Source organism: Somniosus microcephalus, chromosome 2 (genome assembly GCF_052327205.1).
Source record: "Somniosus microcephalus isolate GS21.2 chromosome 2, FLI_Smic_1.0, whole genome shotgun sequence".
NCBI lineage: Eukaryota > Metazoa > Chordata > Chondrichthyes > Squaliformes > Somniosidae > Somniosus > Somniosus microcephalus.
The window spans coordinates 12,781,257-12,801,194 of NC_140988.1; the positions used below are offsets into that span (position 1 = coordinate 12,781,257).

General features: G+C 49.3%; 1 protein-coding gene across 1 annotated transcript in view; it reads right to left on the reverse strand.

Moving 5' to 3' along the window:
- The window catches only part of LOC147122548 (glutamate receptor ionotropic, delta-2-like), a 1,303,876-nt gene that overhangs the window by 853,154 nt on the left and 430,784 nt on the right, over positions 1-19,938 (reverse strand).

Here is a 19,938-nt window from a genome sequence, read left to right on the forward strand (position 1 = left end):
TTCCAAGCAGGCATCATTAAATTCTGGTGCAGCCTTTTGCTGCTGAGCCTGCATTTTTCTTTACAAATGTTTCAACCTTTACAATCAAACCACTTCCTTCCTTCCTTCCTCTGACACCAACCTTTCCAGCACCTCCACCAACCTTCAACTGTCATCTGTGCGATGCTCCTTTAAATAGGCGAGATGAAGGCGAGTCATCCGTGATGTCATCAGACCCGCTCCACTCAACTGGCCAGGAAAGAACTAATTCAATTGGAGTAGCTCAGTTAAAACCACACTGAAGAGCCCGCCAAAAGAATGTCCGGGATAGCGACCCGCTACACGGCCCCCTTTGCACCCAAACCCACGGACAGGTAAAGATTCTCATTGAAACTTATAAAATTCTAACAGGACTAGACAGACTAGATGAAGGAAGGATGTTCCCGATGGCCGGGGAGTCCAGAACCAGGGGTCACAGTCTAAGAATAAGGGGTAAGCCATTTAGGACAGAGATGAGGAGGAATTTCTTCACCCAGAGAGTGGTGAACCTGTGGAATTCTCTACCACAGAAGGCAGTTGAGGCCAATTCATTAAATATATTCAAGAAGGAGTTAGATATATTTCTTAAGGCTGAAGGGATCAAGGGATATGGGGAGAAGGCAGGGACAGGGTACTGAGTTTGGATGATCCGCCATGATCTTATTGAATGGCGGAGCAGGCTCAAGGGGTCGAATGGCCTACTCCTGCTCCTATCTTCTATGTATTCCGGCCAATATCATAGTTGAGCATTGACACCCTTTCTCCCGTGGCCTTAGTTTGCCTGTGACTTGCGGTAAACCAGCCAAATGTATTCCTTGCTCCAGATCTTCTGTGCTGTCTTTATTACATTTTACAATTATCTCCATCTCCCACCAGACAATCTTTGCTACATTTTATCATCTCTCTCAAACTCTCCTGGGACGTTTCACCTCCGCGGGAATGTTACCACGGGCCTGGACACAGGGACCCGCTGTAAGAAAATATGATTCACTTTCACAACTTTTTTTTTTGCTTTTAGTTTATTCGAGTTTTTAAACAGTGAATGCAGATGATAACCACGGGGAACTGACTTCAAGGAATTACAGTGCAAGGAGCCTGAACTAATACCATTAGAGGTGTAAGAATCTATTAGCGGCTGAGCGAGTGTAAGGTTTCATCAACAAAAAATGAGGTCACGGTCCGTGTCTCTCACTGGGGTGACTTCTACATCAGTTCAACCTACATTTGGGTTTATATGGAACAGAAAATGACTTGTTACTACAGGGATGCAACTTGCAGTCTCGGTTTATTAAGTTATCAGAAGCCACTTCATTAGATTACAGCCTTATAATACTCCGCCAACTATCTATTGTTCGACACACAATGTGCATTCCCTTGACCCACAGCTCAGTGCAAAACGCTGTTGCATTATATTCAGATTCAGTGCTTCACGGTATTTTGCCAAGCCTGTGTTTGACCTCTGATTCCTCTGGCACAGAACCACTTGTCTTCTGCACAGAAATATAGAAACATGGAATCTCACAGAACAGAAAGAGGTCATTCGAGTCCTCGCGCCAGTGCCAACTCTTAGAAAGAGCTATCTAATTAGTCCCACTCCCCTGCTCTTTCCCCATAGTCCTGCAAATCTTTCTTTTTGTTCAAGGTGTCAGTTGTGGCTCAGTGGGTAGCTCTCCTGCCTTGGTGTCAGAAAGTTGTGGGTTCTAAGTCCCACTCTAGAGACTTGAGCACATAATCTAGGTTGACCCTCCAGTGCAGCACTGAGGGAGCTCTGCACTGTCGGAGGTGCCGCCTTTCAGGCCCTGTTTGCTCTCTCAGGTGGAGGTAAAAGATCTCATGCCGCTTCTTTGAAGAAAAGCAGGGGAGTTTTTCCTGGTGTCCTGGCCAATATTTATCCCTCAACCAACAACACTCAAAAAGCAGATCATCTGGTCATTATCATATTGCTGTTTGTGGGTCCTTGCTGTGCACAAATTGGCTGCCGCATTTCTTACACTGCAACACCAATTGGCTGCAAAGCATTTTGGAACATCCTGAGGTCGTGAAAGTTTTTTCTTTCTTTATACATCCAATTCCATTTTGAATTAAATGGCGGTCTGACTGAAGAAAACTAGCCTCTGGGCCTCTGCCACATCTGGCTCTCCTCCCATCCCACCCTTAGACAGCAGGCGCCTCCCCCCCACCCCCGTCCCCGCCCCCGTCATACCCCCATTGGACCTACCTTCTTCCAGCCAGGAAGCTAGGAGGACGGCCAGGCTGCCTGATATTGGAGCACGAGGCACTTCCAAACTTGGCTGCATCTATCCCGATGCTAAAGGAGCCCTGGCCTCCCCCTCACCACGTCCCCACCACCCCCAACCTCCCGCCCACCCCTGCGACTATCGGCCTGATCGGGCGGCTGGCACTTTCCGATTGGGATTCCAATTGGTAATATAACTAGCGGCAGATTACATAGGATGACATAGAATTCATGCTGCACATGAGCCTCCTCACTCTTTACTTCATCTCACCCCATCAATATAGCCTCCAGGTTCATTCCTGAACCTACATCCCCAAAATTGTCATGCTGCTGGTTATACTTCATCAACTACAACGTGATGTCATCGAGCGTGACAGACTGATGTCATCGAGCGCGACAGGCTGATGTAATCGATCGCGACAGGCTGATGTCATCGAGCGCGACAGGCTGATGTCATCAAGCGCGACAGGCTGATGTCATTGAGCATGACAGGCTGATGTCATCGAGCACGACAGGCTGATGTCATTGAGCATGTAGGCTGATGTCATTGAGCACGACAGGCTGATGTCATTGAGCACGACAGGCTGATGTCATCGAGCACGACGGGCTGATGTCATTGAGCATGTAGGCTGATGTCATTGAGCACGACAGGCTGATGTCATTGAGCACGACAGGCTGATGTCATCGAGCACGACAGGCTGATGTCATTGAGCATGACAGGTTGATGTCATCGAGCACGACAGGCTGATGTCATTGAGCACGACAGGCTGATGTCATTGAGCACGACAGGCTGATGTCATCGAACGCGACAGGCTGATGTCATTGAGCACGATAGGCTGGTGTCATTGAGCACGACAGGCTAATGTCATCGAGCACGACAGGCTGATGTCATTGAGCATGACAGGCTGATGTCATTGAGCACGACAGGCTGATGTCATTGAGCATGACCGGCTGATGTCATTGAGCACGTTAGGCTGATGACATTGAGCACGATAGGCTGATGTCATTGAGCACGACAGGCTGATGTCATTGAGCACGACAGACTGATGTCATTGAGCACGATAGGCTGATGTCATTGAGCACGATAGGCTGATGTCATCAAGCACGACAGGCTGATGTCATTGAGCGGGACAGGCTGATGTCATCGAGCACGGCAGGCTGATGTCATTGAGCGGGACAGGCTGATGTCATCGAGCACGGCAGGCTGATGTCATTGAGCGGGACAGGCTGATGTCATCGAGCACGGCAGGCTGATGTCATTGAGCGGGACAGGCTGATGTCATCGAGCACGGCAGGCTGATGTCATTGAGCGGGACAGGCTGATGTCATCGAGCACGGCAGGCTGATGTCATTGAGCGGGACAGGCTGATATCATCGAGCACGGCAGGCTGATGTCATTGAGCGGGACAGGCTGATGTCATCGAGCACGGCAGGCTGATGTAATTGAGCGGGACAGGCTGATGTCATCGAGCACGGCAGGCTGATGTCATCGAGCGGGACAGGCTGATTGCAACACTGAGTTGCACTTGTGTGTGTCAGGGGTGGGTGGGAAATTAAAAAAAATTCCAACTGCTGCTGATATCCCTGATTCAATTGTGGATCCTGGTCTCAACACAGGTGTTAATGATAGAGGATGGGACGACCTTGGATCTAGACTGGAGGCGACGGAGGTTGAACAGTTTCCTGTTTGTTCTGAAATTAGCTCCACTCCAGTGGGGAGCTTACTGAGGGTGAGATGGAGCATTGCAGCAAGGAAGATTGAGAAGAGCATTGGTGCGATGACACAGCCTTGCTTGACCCCAGTTCGTATGTGAATTGGGTCTGTGGTGGAACCGTTGATCAGGATCACGGCTTGCATGTCATCGTGAAGCAGGCGGAGGATAGTGACAAACTTTTGAGGGCAGCTGAATTTGAGGAGGATGCTCCATAATCCCTCACGGTTGACAGTGTCGAAGGCCTTTTTGAGATAAAAGGCGGCCATGTACAGCGGTTGGTGCTGTTCCCTGCATTTCTCTTGTAATTGACATGCGGTGAAGATCATGTCCATTGTGCCCCTTAGTGGGCGGAATCCGCATTGCGACGCTGGGAGGAGCTCTTCGGCCACTGGGAGAAGGCAATTGAGGAGGATTCTTGCGATGACTTTCCCTGTGGCAGACAGCAGGGAAACTCCTCTGTAATTACCGCAATCGGACTTGTCACCTTTCTTGAAGATGCTCACAATTACGGCATCTCTGAGATCCCCTGGCATACTCTCCTCCTTCCAGATAAGAGAAATGAGTTCATGAATTCGTGCCAGTAGTGCTTCTCCGCCATGCTTTAGTGCCTCGGCGGGGATTCCATCTGCTCCTGTGGCCTTGTTGTTCTTCAGTTGACGGATGGCCCTTTTAACATCATGCCGGGCTGGGGTTGTGCTGAGATGGTGGCGGGTAGCATGCTGTGGGATGGAGTTGAGGACACTCGTGTCGAAGACAGAGTCGTGGTTAAGGAGATCTTCGAAGTGCTCCTTCCAGCGGGCACTGACTGCCTCTCTGTCCTTGATGAGTACCTCTCCGTTCTTGGCCCGCAATGGGGTAGGGCCTTGGGTGCTTGGGCCGTAGATGGTCTTGACTGCGCTAAAGAATCCACGCACGTCATGGTTGTTGGCTAGCTGCTGGATCTCCTGCACTTTCTCCACCCACCATCTATTATTTAGGTCACGAGTTTTTTGTTGGACCTTGGCCTTCAGGCTTCTGTAGAGCTTCTTTCTTGCTCTCGAGTTCTGTTGCTGTTTACAGATCAGGAATGCCTTGCACTTGTGGCTTATTAGCTCCTGGATCTCCTGGTCATTCTCGTCGAACCAGTCTTGGGTCGTCGAATTACAGTATGCAGATGACGCTTGCGTCTGCGCTCACTCGGAGGTTGAACTCCAAACCATCGTCAACACCTTCACCGAAGCGTTGGAGAGCATGGGCCTTACACTAAACATCCGTAAGACAAAGGTCCTCTACCAACCTGCCCCCGCCACACAGTACTGCCCCCCAATTATCAAAATCCACGACAAGGCCTTGGACAACGTGGGTCACTTTCCATACCTTGGGAGCCTACTGTCAACAAGGGCAGACGTCGACGACGAAGTCCAACACCGCTTTCAGTGTGCCAGTGCAGCCTTCAGTCGCCTGAGGAAGAGCGTGTTTGAAGACCAGGACCTCAAACCCGGCACTAAGCTCATGGTCTACAGAGCAGCAGTGATACCCGCCCTGCTGTATGCCTCAGAGACATAGACCGTGTACAGCAGGCACCTCAAAGCACTGGAGCGGTACTACCAACGCTGCCTCCGCAAGATCCTGCAAATCCATTGGCAGGATAGGCGCACCAACGTCAGTGTTCTTGCTCAGGCCAACATCCCCAGCATCGAAGCTTTGACCTTGCTCGATCAGCTCCGATGGACGGGTCACATTGTCCGCATGCCCGATACGAAACTCCCAAAACAAGCGCTCTACTTGGAGCTCCAGCACGGCAAGAGAGCCCCAGGTGGGCAGAGGAAATGCTTCAAGGACACCCTCAAAGCCTCCTTGAAAAAGCGTAACATCCCCACCGACACCTGGGAAACCCTGGCCCAAGACCGCACAAAGTGGAGGAGAAGCATCTGTGAAGGCGCCGAACACCTCGAGTCTCTTCGCCGGGAGCAAGCGGAAGCCAAGTGTAAACAGCGCAAGGAGCGCACATCATCCCAAGCACCCTACCCACCCGCCCCTTCAACCACCGTCTGCCCCACCTGTGACAGAGACTGTCGGTCCCGCATTGGACTCATCAGTCACCTGAGAACTCATTTTTAATGTGGAAGCAAGTCATCCTCGGTTCCGAGGGACTGCCTAAGAAGAAGAAGTAATGATAGAACAGAGAAGATATAGTGAAGCATCCATTTCCACAAAATGAAATGACTACAGAGACCATAGCTTTGGCTGCACGCTAGCCCTGCTAATGACACAGAAAAGCCGTAACATTTTTCAGCTGCTACTGGCATTTGATTTTGTTTGGCTCATGACAGATTTGATCATTATCAGTGATGAGAAGGAAGGAACATGAACAGTGGAGGAAAGATTACCACTTCAAATGATGCTCTATCTCATTGTGTCCCTCCTTCATCGGGGCATATTTTAGCTGCCAGTGCTTTGCAAGGATAAATACCAATTTTAATTTTTTTTTTGGCTCAGTAATATTCCGAAGTGACGAGATGCCAAAACAATGGATCAGGCAAACAGATTTCTGACAGCTCGTCTGTTAGCAGCCTAAGGCAATCACGACCTTTACAGTTTTCTCCCAATTAACAAGGGGGCAATTAAACAAAAGGCTACCCAAAACCTGAAACCATGTACAAACAAGAGGCGTTTTCACCTGCCTCAGGGAAGATTGTAGTTTGCGCTATGTATAGTGCAAGTCCATCTTGCTTTCCCCGCAGTGAAATCTAATGATTGTGGAGGAGGCGTGTGCCTGTGGGCGGGGAGGCGTGTGTGCACATGTGCGTGGTGTTTGGTGCATGTGCGTGGTGTGTACGTGTGTGTGTGTATAGGGGGGGCGTGTGTGCACATGTGCGTGTGAATGGTGTTTGATGTGCGTGCGTGATGCGTGGTGTGTACGTGTGTGTATGGGGGCAGCGTGTGTGCGCATTTGCGTGGTGTCTGGTGTGTGTGCGTGGTGTGTACGTGCATGTATGGGGGGAGGCGTGTGTGCACATGTGCGTGGTGTCGTGTGCGTGATGCATGGTGTGTATGTATGTGTATGGGGAGGCGTGTATGCACATGTGCATGGTGTTTGATGCGTGTGCGTGGTGTGTACATGTATGTGTGTGTATGGGGGGTAGGCGTGTGTGCACATGTGCATGTGTGTAGGGACTACTGTTAGGGGATGGGAATAATGACTACAGAACCCAAAGTCTGAATCCATCTCAGCATGGCCAATTATGATACCCCATCGCTGTCCCCAACTCACATGAGCTAACTCAGGGATGAGCATGAGACTTCACTGGTTTTATTACTATTCTCAATTTTGAATAAGATAGAAAAAGACAGTAACAATGTGAAAATCACCATTAAAGAATCTAGAACACATGATACATGTAGTTTGCAGCTTTAAGTTCCAGTGTAATACAATGAGTCTGGTATCTGTTAACAGAGTGATACTTGTTTTATCTACACTATATTTTTTTGTGATTATATCTAGATGAGAATCAAGCACTTCCATTGCCTTGCAGGGTTATCCTTGGTTGTGTGGGCAGAATCCAATCCACAGTGGCAGGTCTATCCTTCTAGGACCCCTCAATGGGACATTGGCCGAACAGTCATCGACAGCATCCTTGACCTCCTCAGGTATCGAATTACCCAGTCTGCCGCAGAGGATTGGCTTTATTCCAATCTCTCTCTGTCAGAAATATTACCTTGGTGCCAACTTGTCTCCAACGAGATGCCACTTATTTTACCTTCAAGAAAGCTACTCGACCATCAGATTGGGTGCAAACCTATCTCACAATAACGGCAGCTTAGTACTGTGAACATATGCCTGCTACATCTGTCCGCTTGGCTCAGTTTGCAGACTCTCACCGCTGAGTCAGAGATGGGTTCTAGCCCCACTCCATGACTTGAGCACAGAATCTAGACTGACACCTCAGTGTGGTACTCTGCACTGCCAGAGGTGCCAATCCAGGGGCAAGGCGCTAAACCGAGGTCCCATCTTTCCGTTCTGGTGATGCAGGTGGACATAAAATTCCTGTGGCACAATTCATAGAAGAGCAGAGAGTTGTCCAGGTGTCAGGAAGCTAGGAATTGCGAGACAAAAAAAGTCTACGGTCCTTCTAATTTGCCTTCTGTCATCCTGGTGCTGATGGAGTTGTTAGCTAATCATAGCAATCTTCTCTCAACTAACACCAACTAATGTTCCTCTTTAAACCAACACCATCAACAAACACAGATGAAATAGCCATTCATCTCATTGATATTTGCAGGGGCATTGCTGGGCTGGGGTTGCTATGTTTGGGGGAAAAAAAGAGCCTTTCGCGACCACCGGACATCACAAAGCGCTTCACAGCCAATTGAGTACCTATTTTTTGAAGTGGAGTCACTGCTGTAATGTCAGAAGCATGAAAGCCAGTTTGCGCACAGCAAGCTCCCACAAACAGCAATGTGATAAAGACCAGATCATCTGTTTTAGTGATGTTGATTGAGGGATAAATATTGGCCAGGCCCTGCTCTTTTTTGAAATAGTGCCATGGGATCTTTTATGTCCACCTGAGAGAGCAGACGGGGCCTCGGTTTAACGTCTCCTCCGAAAGACGGCACCTCTGACAGAGCAGCTCTCCCTCAGTACTGCACTGGAGTGTCAACCTAGATTTTTGCGCTCAAGTCTCTGGAGCGGGTCTTGAACCCACGACCTTCTGACTCAGACCCACTGAGCCACGGCTGACACTGATGACCTATTTGGCACGTCTGAGAGCCTTGATTAGGATCTGTGGTTCCTTCTTTATTAACAGCTGGCTCAGACTACGCCAAAGTCAGTTAATTTTGTATTTAGGACCCTCTCAACAGAAGGAAAGAGATCGGTGTGGGCTGGATTCAAATTAAGGATGCAGCAATAAAAGGCTAATGTGTTTACCGACGATACCATGCAGGATCTTGACACCATTTAATTTTTATATCATTAGGGTAGAGAATGTTACGGGTTGAAATCATGAGTCAAGATGCATGTGGCTGGATTAAAAAAAAAATAATTGTTCAAAAACAAGTTATATATAAATAAATATAAAATATTCAGCAGAGGCAGCCAGGTATGACAATTTACTGAGGCTTGCTTTCCCCCCAGGCTCTACCCTAGTTTATGTACAGCAGACAAACATGTAGCTGTAATTGGCTCTTGAAGGTTTAAACATAGCACTTCAGAAGGAAAATTTACCCGTCAAGGGATGACTGGAAAGTGCAAATAGTTTAAGCAAATAACCCCATCAGACAAAGCAAGCAGGTTAGCAGCCAAGCTACAGGAATTCTATTCCACTAACAAAGCATAGAAAAGAAAAACTGGAAATGCTCGAGCAGGTCAGTCAGCTTCTGAAAGGGAAAGGTAGGCACGTCTAGGATGCTGAAACCAGGCGTGTTTCCAGCGACACGCAGCGATGGTGTGGGGGGAATCTAGAACTGGGGGCATCATTTCAGAATAAGGGGGCACCCTTTTAAATCGGAAATGAGGAGGAATTTCTTCTCGCAGAGGGTCGTGAATCTTTGGAATTCTCTTCCCCAGAGAGCTGTGGAGGCTGGGTCATTGAATATATTTAAGGTGGAGATAGACAGATTTTTGAATGGTAAGGGAGTCAAGGGTTATGGGGAGCGGGCGGAGAAGCGGAGTTGAGGCCAAGATCAGATCAGCCATGATCTTATTGAATGGCGGAGCAGGCTCGAGGGGCCGAATGACCTACACCTGCTCCTACGTCTTATGTTCTTATGTGTGCTAAAACGGAGAGGCCTCTGGACCATCTGAAATTCATCCCCGAGGCCCCAGTGGCACAATTCAAGTGAGCTACGGGTGGCAATCAGGCGCCCAGACGCAGCACGCCTCTCGAGGCCCAATCAATCTCGCCCGTGCCCGAGGGCCTGCGCCGAGGATCGGCATTACGTCTGGGAGCGTGAGCGCCTTTCCTTGAACACCCTCCAACGGCCCCTTTAAGGAGCGCTGGCTAGGCCGCTCAAGGCCTACTGGCCGGAGCCCCCTCTTCCAGGTAAGCTTCGCCGGCCTCCTGCCTTTTGGGAGCATTATAAAAGTCGTGCAGCGGCCTTGGGATTTTAATTCGGTGCGTGAAGTCTCTGCAGTTGTGGGTAGGGACAGGAGCAGGCCATTCGTCCCCTCGAGCCTGTTCCGCCATTCAATTCGATCATGGCTGAGCTGTACCTCAGCCCAACAACCCCAAAGCTCGTTTGCGTCCACTTGCCGTTCCCTCACGACATGAGAGCAATGTTTCCACCTAAGGCGCGTGGCGGCATGCCAATCAAGAGGTCCCGCTCAGGCCGCTCACCAGCTGCTGCCGCTGGAAAATATACTGCGCGTGTGCAGCCGCTGCTTTAAAGGGACCGCGCACCAGAGAAAAATTACACCGAACATTGCATGAGAGATGCCTATTTTTGTCTACCAGACTTGAAGTTGTGCACGTGCGCATCTCGGCAATGCCACCGTGAGCTGACTGATAATCACAGAATCACAGAATCCCCACAGTGCAGATAGAGGCGCAGGGGCATACTTAAAAAGGAAATTAGGAGGGCGAGGAGGGGCCATGAAATAACACTGGCGAGCAAAATAAAGGAAAATCCTAAGATGTTTTATAAGTATATTAAGGGCAAGAGGATAGCCAGGGAAAGGGTAGGGCCCATTCGGGACCAAAGTGGCAAGCTGTGTGTAGAGCCAGATGAAGTAGGTGGGGTTTTAAATGAATTTTTTGCCTCAGTGTTCACTATGGAGAAAGACGATGTAGGCATAGAAGTCGGGCAAGGGGACTGTGACATACTTGAACATATTAGCATCGAGAGGGAGGAGGTACTAGCGGTTTTAGCAGGCCAAAAAGTGGATAAATCCCCAGGCCCGGACGAGATGTATCCCAGGCTGTTGTGTGAGGCAAAGGAGGAGATTGCAGGGGCTCTGACACAAATTTTCAGAACCTCTCTGGCCACAGGGGATGTACCAGAGGGCTGGAGAACAGCTAACGTAGTACCATTATTCAAGAAGGGTAGCAGGGATAAACCAGGGAATTACAGGCCAGTGAGCCTAACATCTGTGGTAGGGAAATTATTGGAAAAAATTCTGAGGGACAAAATTAGTCTCCACTTGGAGAGGCAAGGATTAATCGGGGATAGTCAGCATGGCTTTGTCAAGGGTAAATCATGTCTGACCAATCTGATTGAATTTTTCGAGGGGGTGACTAGGTGTGTGGATGAGGGAAATGCTGTGGATGTGGTTTACATGGACTTCAGTAAAGCTTTTGACAAGGTCCCGCATAGGAGACTGGTCAAGAAGGTAAGAGCCCATGGGATCCAGGGGGCCTTGGCGCGTTGGATCCTAAACTGGCTGAGTGGCAGGAGGCAGAGGGTGATGGTCGAAGGTTGCTTTTGTGACTGGAAGCCTGTGTCCAGTGGGGTACCTCAGGGATCGGTGCTGGGTCCCTTGCTGTTTGTGATCTACATTAATGATTTGGATGAGAATGTAAAGGGTATAATCAGTAAGTTCGCGGATGACACGAAAATTGGTGGGGTGGTAAATTGCGAGGAGGAAAGCCTCAGGCTACAGGACGATATTAACGGGTTGGTCAGATGGGCGGAAAAGTGGCAAATGGAATTTAACCCGGAAAAGTGCGAGGTGATGCATTTTGGACGGACAAATAAGGCAAGGGAATACACAATGAGTGGTAGGACCCTAGGAAGTACAGAGGGTCAGAGGGACCTTGGTGTACATGTACATAGATCCCTGAAGGCAGCGGAACAGGTAGATAAGGTGGTTAAAAAGGCTTATGGGATACTTGCCTTCATTAGCAGAGGCATAGAATATAAGAGCAGGGAGGTTATGATGGAGCTGTACAAAACGCTGGTGAGGCCACAGCTGGAGTACTGTGTGCAGTTCTGGTCGCCTCACTATAGGAAGGATGTGATTGCTTTGGAGAGGGTGCAGAGAAGATTCACCAGGATGTTACCTGGGATGGAGCGCCTCAGCTATGAAGAAAGACTCAACAGGCTGGGGTTGTTTTCCTTGGAGCAAAGGAGGCTGAGGGGGGACCTGATTGAGGTGTACAAAATGATGAGGGGCATAGATAGGGTAGATAAAGAGGAACTTTTCCCCTTAGTAGGGGGGTCAATAACAAGGGGGCACAGATTCAGGGTAAGGGGCAGGAGATTTAGGGGGGATTTGAGGAGGAACTTTTTCACCCAGAGCGTGGTTGGAAGCTGGAACTCACTGCCTGAAAGGGTGGTAGAGGCAGGAACCCTCACAACATTCAAGAAGCATTTGGATGAGCACTTGAAATGCCATTGCATACAAGGCTATGGACCAAATGCTGGAAAATGGGATTAGACTGGACAGGGAGGGATGGGCGGCGCAGACACGATGGGCCGAAGGGCCTCTTTCTGTGCTGTAAAACTCTATGACTCTATGAGAGGCCATTTCGGCCCATCGAGCCTGCACCGACACATATCCCACCCTATCCCCATAACCCCACGTATTTAATCCCCTAACACTAAGGGTCAATTTATCATAGCCAAATCAACCTAACCCGCACATCTTTGGACTGTGGGAGGAAACCGGAGCACCCGGAGGAAACCCACGCAGACACAGGGAGAATGTGCAAACTCCACACAGACAGTCGCCCGAGGCCGGATTTGAACCCGGGTCCCTGGCGCTGTGAGGCAACAGTGCTAACCGCTATGCCATAGTGACAGAAGATGGTTTTGTTGCTATTAGACATCAAGATAGAAAGAAGAAAGACTTTTCTACAGCGCCTTTCACGACCACCGGACGTCTCAAAGCGCTTCACAGCCAATGAAGTACTTTTGAAGTGTAGTCACTGTTGTAATGTGGGAAACGCGGCTGCCAATTTGCACACAGCAAGCTCCCACAAACAGCAATGTGATAATGACCTGATGTTCTGTTTTAGTGATGTTGGTTGAGGGATTAATATTGGCCCCAGGATACCAGGGATAACTCCCCTGCTCTTCTTCGAAATAGTGCCATGGGGTCTTTTACATCCACCCGAGAGAGCAGACGGGGCCTCGGTTTAACATCTCACCTGAAAGTCAGCACCTCCGACAGCGCAGCACTCCCTCAGCACTGCACTGGGAGTGTCAGCCTAACTTTATGTGCTCAAGTCCCAGGAGTGAGATTTGAACCCACAACCTTCTGACTCAGAAGTGAGTGTTCTACCCACTGAGCCACAGCTGACACAGAGAGAGGTTTACTGTCATTTTCTGAACATGAGTCAATAAATTGTAATTTCAGAAAAAATGACTCGGTGGTGGAAGAACCACTGTACAATTTGTACAACACTTTATGGCCGCGATTTTGCCGTAGGAGGCGGGTTGGACTTGGGTTGGCTGGTCGGCGGGTTCCGGTCCTGCTGCCGGTTTCAGCCACTCTGAAATAACAATTTTGCCTTAACTGGGCTTATTAAGCCCGCCGTGCGCTTTACCCGGCCCAATCAGTGGGTGCAGGTCTGCTGCTCGCCTCTGCTGACGTCTTCCATTCAGCTGCATTTAAGGGGCCCATGCAGCCTTTGGGTTTTATTCACATTCTGCTGCTTCTCTGTGTTACTGTTAGCGAGATGACTGCTTCAAGAGCCAAGGCTTCTCCCTGATTTGATGATGACTCCCTCCATGCTCTTGTGAGGGAGTGAGAGGGCGCCAAGAGGTTCTGTTCCCCTCCAATGGACGGAGGAAGCCTCCTCAGCAAACCAAGGCAGCCTGGCTGCAAATTGCTGAGGAGGTTAGCGTCGGGTCTTTGTGTTCCCGCACCTGGGATCAGTGCAGGAAAAGGTTCAATGACCTGCTACGCTCAGCAAAAGTGAGTATAACATCACACTTACCTTCAATCTGCTCCCCATCTCCTCTCATCACCAGCACTCTGCATTGTCAACCTACTCCTGCACATCCCAACCTACCCTTACTTCTCTTGCACCCTTAACCATCCCTCTCTTTCTTGTACAGAATCACTTCACTATTCTACTATGCGCCCCTCACCCTCGCTATCACTGTTATGCAATGGCAACAACTAACAACACACAGGGAGGGCCCTTGGTATTGGCACCTCACTCCATCTTTGTCTCCCTCTAAGCATCTATGCTATGGATTCTTTAGACTCACTCCAACATTCTCGCTCAAACTCCACTTGTCTCCCTCATCGCAGGAAAAGGGGGCCCACAATAAGAGGGAGAGGGGAAGGACAGGAGGAGGGCCACCTTCCATGGCACACTTGACCACCGCTGAGGAGGCTGCTATCGACATCGTCGGAGGTGCAGAGGATCTGGAAGTGGGGGACGGAGAGACGGGCGCAGTAGAGCAATCTGGTGACAGAATAGGTTTGCAACCCTCTCATTTAGATTTCATGAGTGACTGATATGCCATCTGATGTTCATACAGATTGAGTTCTGATCATCTGCACAATGGGATGTGTCTGCTACGTTAATATCACATGTCTAACTCATGCCTTTACTTCCCTCAGGACCATCGAGAGCCCCCCTCCCCACTGTCCAGGAGGAAGAGCCGGAGGACTCCTCAGAGGAAGCTGCAGCCTCTGAGGGAGCAGCGTCAGCAGAAATGAGCGCACCCAGCACCAGCGCAGAGACGCACACCTCGGTGGGTCATTCACGAGATAGATTAGTGTTGTCACCTGGTGTATCACAGCTCACAAGTGAGCATCAGCAGATGGTGGAGACAGGGACAGCAGTGGGGAGTCCTTGTCGGAGGCCGCAGGGCACTCCCACCTCTGCTCAGCCGCATGTGGACCCTGTGCCTCTGGGGCCATCTAGAAAGAGAGCGGTGCTGGAACTTCAGGAACAAGTGCAGGAGTCTCTGACAGGGTTTGCAACCACGGTAATGGCGAGTGTGCAGCGAATGGAGGAATCCATCTCAAACATGAACAATGCCGTGGTGCATGCAATGGCAAATGTAGGTGCCGCCATGGAAGGATGGCAACCTCCATGGAGGACATAAATCACCAGACTCAAATGAACATGGTGATTCTTCTAAATAGATGGTCTGCTATGGAGGATAGATGGGCATCTATTGAGAGGAACCAGAGGTACATGGACATACCCATTATGAGGACTGTCAGTACAGAGACGGGTCCTCATGACCCCACTGATGTGCATCAAGGTGCTCTCCAGCTACTTGCTAGCAGTGAAGTGCGGGTGACCCATGAGAGGGATGTTGGTGGTCGACAACAAGGAAGTTTGGGCTCCTCTCCAAGCACTAACACCCCCATGCCACCGTGGAGCCCTCGGTCAGAGCCCCAGATTCCTCACCAAACTGAGATGGCCGTCTCAGCCCCTGCACAGCCGTAGGAGGAGCAGACTGTTGCTGAGCCCTCCCAGGCTCCTAAACCCAGAGAACACCTGCCAAAGGCATCGAAGCAGGTGCGGCATGGAAGTGAGCAAGGTGCCTCAACATCTGCTGAAGCCATAGGGGAAGCACCATGTAGAAGCAAGCGTAAGAGAATGTTAACACACAAATAGTCACAAGGGTAGTCACTTGGGTGTTTTGATCTAATACAAAGTGAAATTTCTGATCATTATTTCAATTGTAATAAAGAAATGCGATGGCAAAGATTGAAAGAGTTGGCCTATGTGTGATCAGAAATGGAAATTGCACAGTGAGGGGCCAGGACGCTTTCATCTGTAATGATGGTGATGAGAGTGATAGGAACCCACAGTTTATTGTACAGATGCTGTATGGTGTGTTAAGAAGGTCGGCCAGACACTCATTTCCATGTGTCAGCCACGTGTTTGCTGCGTAAACTTACGTGAATCTGGCATGGATTAGTGCATCCAGGTGTTGGTGCAACATTGCGCAGATGTCAGTGACTACCTCTCGTGGAAGTCTCAGCCTCCTTTGGCGCTGATGCTCACTCATGTTGAGGAAGCTCATCCTCAGCCTGTAAACCCTGTGTTGGGGGTATCTCCTGTGGCGCGGTGCAGCCCTGCACTGACGCCCTCTGCCCTGTGCAGCATCAGGTGGCTGAGGAGAAGGTTGGCACTCTTGTTGTTGTTGCTGCTGCTGCTGTTGTACCTGGTTATGCTGCCGCCACCAGGACCAGGATGAGAGGGTATAAATGGTTCCCATTCCGCTGGTATATATCTCAGTTGAGGAACAGATGTTATAGGCGCTCAGTCAATGGGGGGAGAGGGTTTTCCAAGGAGGTCACAGTGCATATGGATCTCAGCTTAAACACTTACAAGCTCAATAGATCTGCAAAATGTGTTCCAAAACCTCAAAACACAAAGTTCTGGCATCTGAAAGTCAGCCATGTTACAGGTCCGCTTTTATACTGCAGGAGCAGCTGTCAAGAATTCAACTAATTGCTGATGCCGGCACAATCAGCTGACGCGTTTGTCGCACGACGGGCAGCACGCTGAAAATGTCGGAAAATGGGAAGAGCCTCTCAAAATAGGATTATCCAGGCAGTTAACAAGCTGCTAACTGCCTTAAGCGGCTCTCCCGCCACTTGATGTCGGGTCTGATCGGGACTCGCAGACCCGACACTTTGTAAAGTTGCGCGGAGGCGGGATGGCGGCGGGTTCGCAACCCGCCATTAATCATTTTGATGTTAATTCCTGACCCGCCTCCAAACCCGCCCTCTGAGCGCCGGCAAAATCGTGGCCTACATGCTTGCATTTTTCCACGATTTTAAAAGTGGCATTTACCCGTTTAATTGTTTGCATTGAATGTTCTGATGCTAATGTCATACAGCCAGTGCTAAGCTTTGGTACTTTAATACATTCCATTAATTTCTTCCGTGTGGGTTTAAATGATTTTGAAAAATAATGGAAACCAGTTGTCAAAAGCAAATCTTATTTATGCACATCAAGAAAGAAAGAATTTGCATTTATATAGCACCTTTCATATCCTCAAGATGCCCCAAAGTGCTTCACAGCCAATTAATTACTTTTGAAGTGTATTCATTGTTGTTATATAGGCAAATTAGCTAGACCTTGCACACAGCAAGGTCTCATCAACAGCTAATGAGATAAATAACCAAATAATCCGTTTGGGTGGTGTTGGTTGAGGGATAAATGACACTGGGAGAATGCTTTAGCTCTTCATCAAACGGTGTCATGGGATCTTTTAAACCCACCTGAGCGAGCAGACGGAGCCTCGGTTTAACGTCTCATCCGAATGACGGCACCTCTGACAGTGCAGCACTCCCTCAGTATCGCACTGGAGTGTCAGCCTAGATTTTTGTGCTCAAAGTCTCTGGAGTGGGACTTGAACCCACAACCTTCTGACTCAGAAGTGAGCGTGTTATCATCGAGTCCTACTCGCACTAACCAGTACAAAAGTATAGTAATCTGGGATGTAATGTTTAAGGTATCCACCAGATGGAGCCAAAGATTAAGGTATCACATTCACCAGTGTTTAAGGTAATGGGTCATGTAGTCAATGTCCTGGTACACCAGTTATTAAGGTAATGTGGCATTGCATTATGGGTATGACTCAGAGGTGAATCCTCCATCTTGGCATCGTGCAGTTAGAAATGTGTTTTGCCTGCAGCCTGTAAGAGCTATGTCTCTCTGCTACACCGTATAATTAAACAGTTGGGTTTTGTTCCTACGAACTCGCTTATCTCAGTTTCGGACTTTACCACTCGGATATCACAAAAAGCAAAATACTGCGGGTGCTGGAAATCTGAAATAAAAACAGCAAATGCTGGAAATACTCAGCAGGTCAGGCAGCAGCAGTGGCGAGAGAAACAGAGTCATCATTCAGGAGTCGGGTTGGAGGCGGCACTACAACTTTCGGGGTTGTAGTCCCACCTCCATCGAGATGTGGCCAATCCACGCAATTTTAACTTGATTGACCTTGTTGAGCCCGCCCAGCGGGCTCAGCAGGCCAATTAAGGGCCACCCAGCAACAGGTGATGTCACAGATTGACATTTCATCTGGCAAGAGCTTTTGACAGATGAAATATCAGTGTTTGAAAGCTGTTTGAAGCTGTCAAACACTGACAATCTTATTTCTAACATGAGTCCTTCTCCACAGACTCAGTTAGAAATCTCTCCTGCACAGAAAGCTGAAGGCTATCACTTCTGACAGTTCGCAGCCATTCTGCTTTCTGTGCCGGTGAGATGACGGACTCCCGGGACCTAAAGGAAGGAAGGCTGAAAAGGTAAGAAAAGGTCATTTAAACTTCTTTAATCACTTTAGACACACCAAACACACTTACCTCTGCACTCATGCACCCATCACTCACCTGAACACCGACATCGCGACCCCTCCAAGTCCTTCAACCCGACGGCCCGCCTCCTCTAACTTGGCGTGGTTTGGAGCCGTCGGGAATCCCACACTTCAAGCTTAAAAATAGGGATTAGGCTAAAAACTGCCTGTTTACCTGCTGACAGGCAGTTAATTGGCACTAATCCAAAAATGTGCGGGTTAGGATGATTGGCTATGATAAATTGACCCTTAGTGTTAGGGGGATTAAATACATGGGGTTACGGGGATCGGGTGGGATATGTGTCGGTGCAGGCTCGATGGGCCAAAATGGCTTCTATCTGCACTGTGGTGATTCTGTGATTCTGTAATCCCCTTCCCGCCTCGGGGAGGCGGGTCCCAGTGCGGGTCGGGTACCCGCCTCCTTTGAAACTGGCATGGAGGCGGGTTGGGGGCGGGATGGGGTCGGGACCCCCGATTTCGGGAATTTAACCCCCCTGCACGCCTCCAATCCCGACTCCACGGCACACTGAAAATCGAGCCCAATGTTTCAGGTCGATGACCCTTCAGAGGGTTGTTCCTCTCTCTACAGATGCTACCTGACCTGCTGAGTATCTCCAGCATTTGCTGTTTTTATTGCACTAGCCAGTCATTGTTTCTACATGTGTTTTCATACGCTGACCAAACTTCAAAAGAAAACACCTGTTAATGCTATTTGCCCGGCACGGTTTCAAATGAGACAACTGGTTGTGTGTGCCCAAGGTTAAAATAATTTGATGGGAAGACTACGCCTGACAGGCTTTTCTAGGCGAGGGGGAGAGGGTAAAGTGCGGAAACGGCCATTAAAAAAAATAGATGGAGACATATCCCTGCTCTTTGCCGCCTTGTGAAGGAGTGATGATACTGGGCACTGTTCCAAGCTCGACGTGTCTGTGCTTGCCCTGCCAAGTGAGGCAAGTGACAAGACAAATCAGGTCAGAGCCATCAAATCAGCCCCCTGTGGTGGCAATGTTATGAGAGGATAACAATCACTGCAAATTAAGACTGGATAAAAAGCTGACCATAATTAATCTCTCCCTGTAACACCCACAATTACCGTCTGTCATAGGCTCAGAGCACAAAGGTCTATGGCTAGATTCCAGTCGCCAAGTCATTTCTGTTGTGGAACTCTGCTGTGGAGATAATGGACTACTTAACTGATGTGCAATAAATCTCCAGTGTCAATTGAAAAAATGATCACACTTTTGAAAATGTCGGACTTTTAATTTTTATCTCTTCCCAACTCTTCTATGTGTTCGATTCCACTCTCTATCTCCATGACTCTAACTGTCCCACCAATCCATGTCTCCCACTTCATTTACCCTCCGATCCTTCAACCCCCTCAGCCCACTCCTTGTTTTAGAAATACCCCAGATGCTCCACTCAAGAACCCTGACTTGTGTCTTTAAGCTCTGCCCCACACCTCCGAAAGCCGGTCACTTGCTTTGTGATGTCCCCTCATTGTCCGTCTTCGTGCGTCCTTGATTTCCCCTCTTGCATCTTGCCTCCGATCCCTGCTATGTCTACATTCTTTCTCCTATCCCAGCCACGACCCCTACTAACCCAGTATCACAGCCACGACCCCTACTAACCCAGTATCAGTCTCCGAGACCGCCCCCGCCTCCCAGCCACCTCAGCATATCTCAATTTCCAAGGCTGCTCCATGCTCCCCTTTAGACAACTCTCCTCCTGTTCTGTGATCACCTCAACATGAAAGAGCATCTCCTT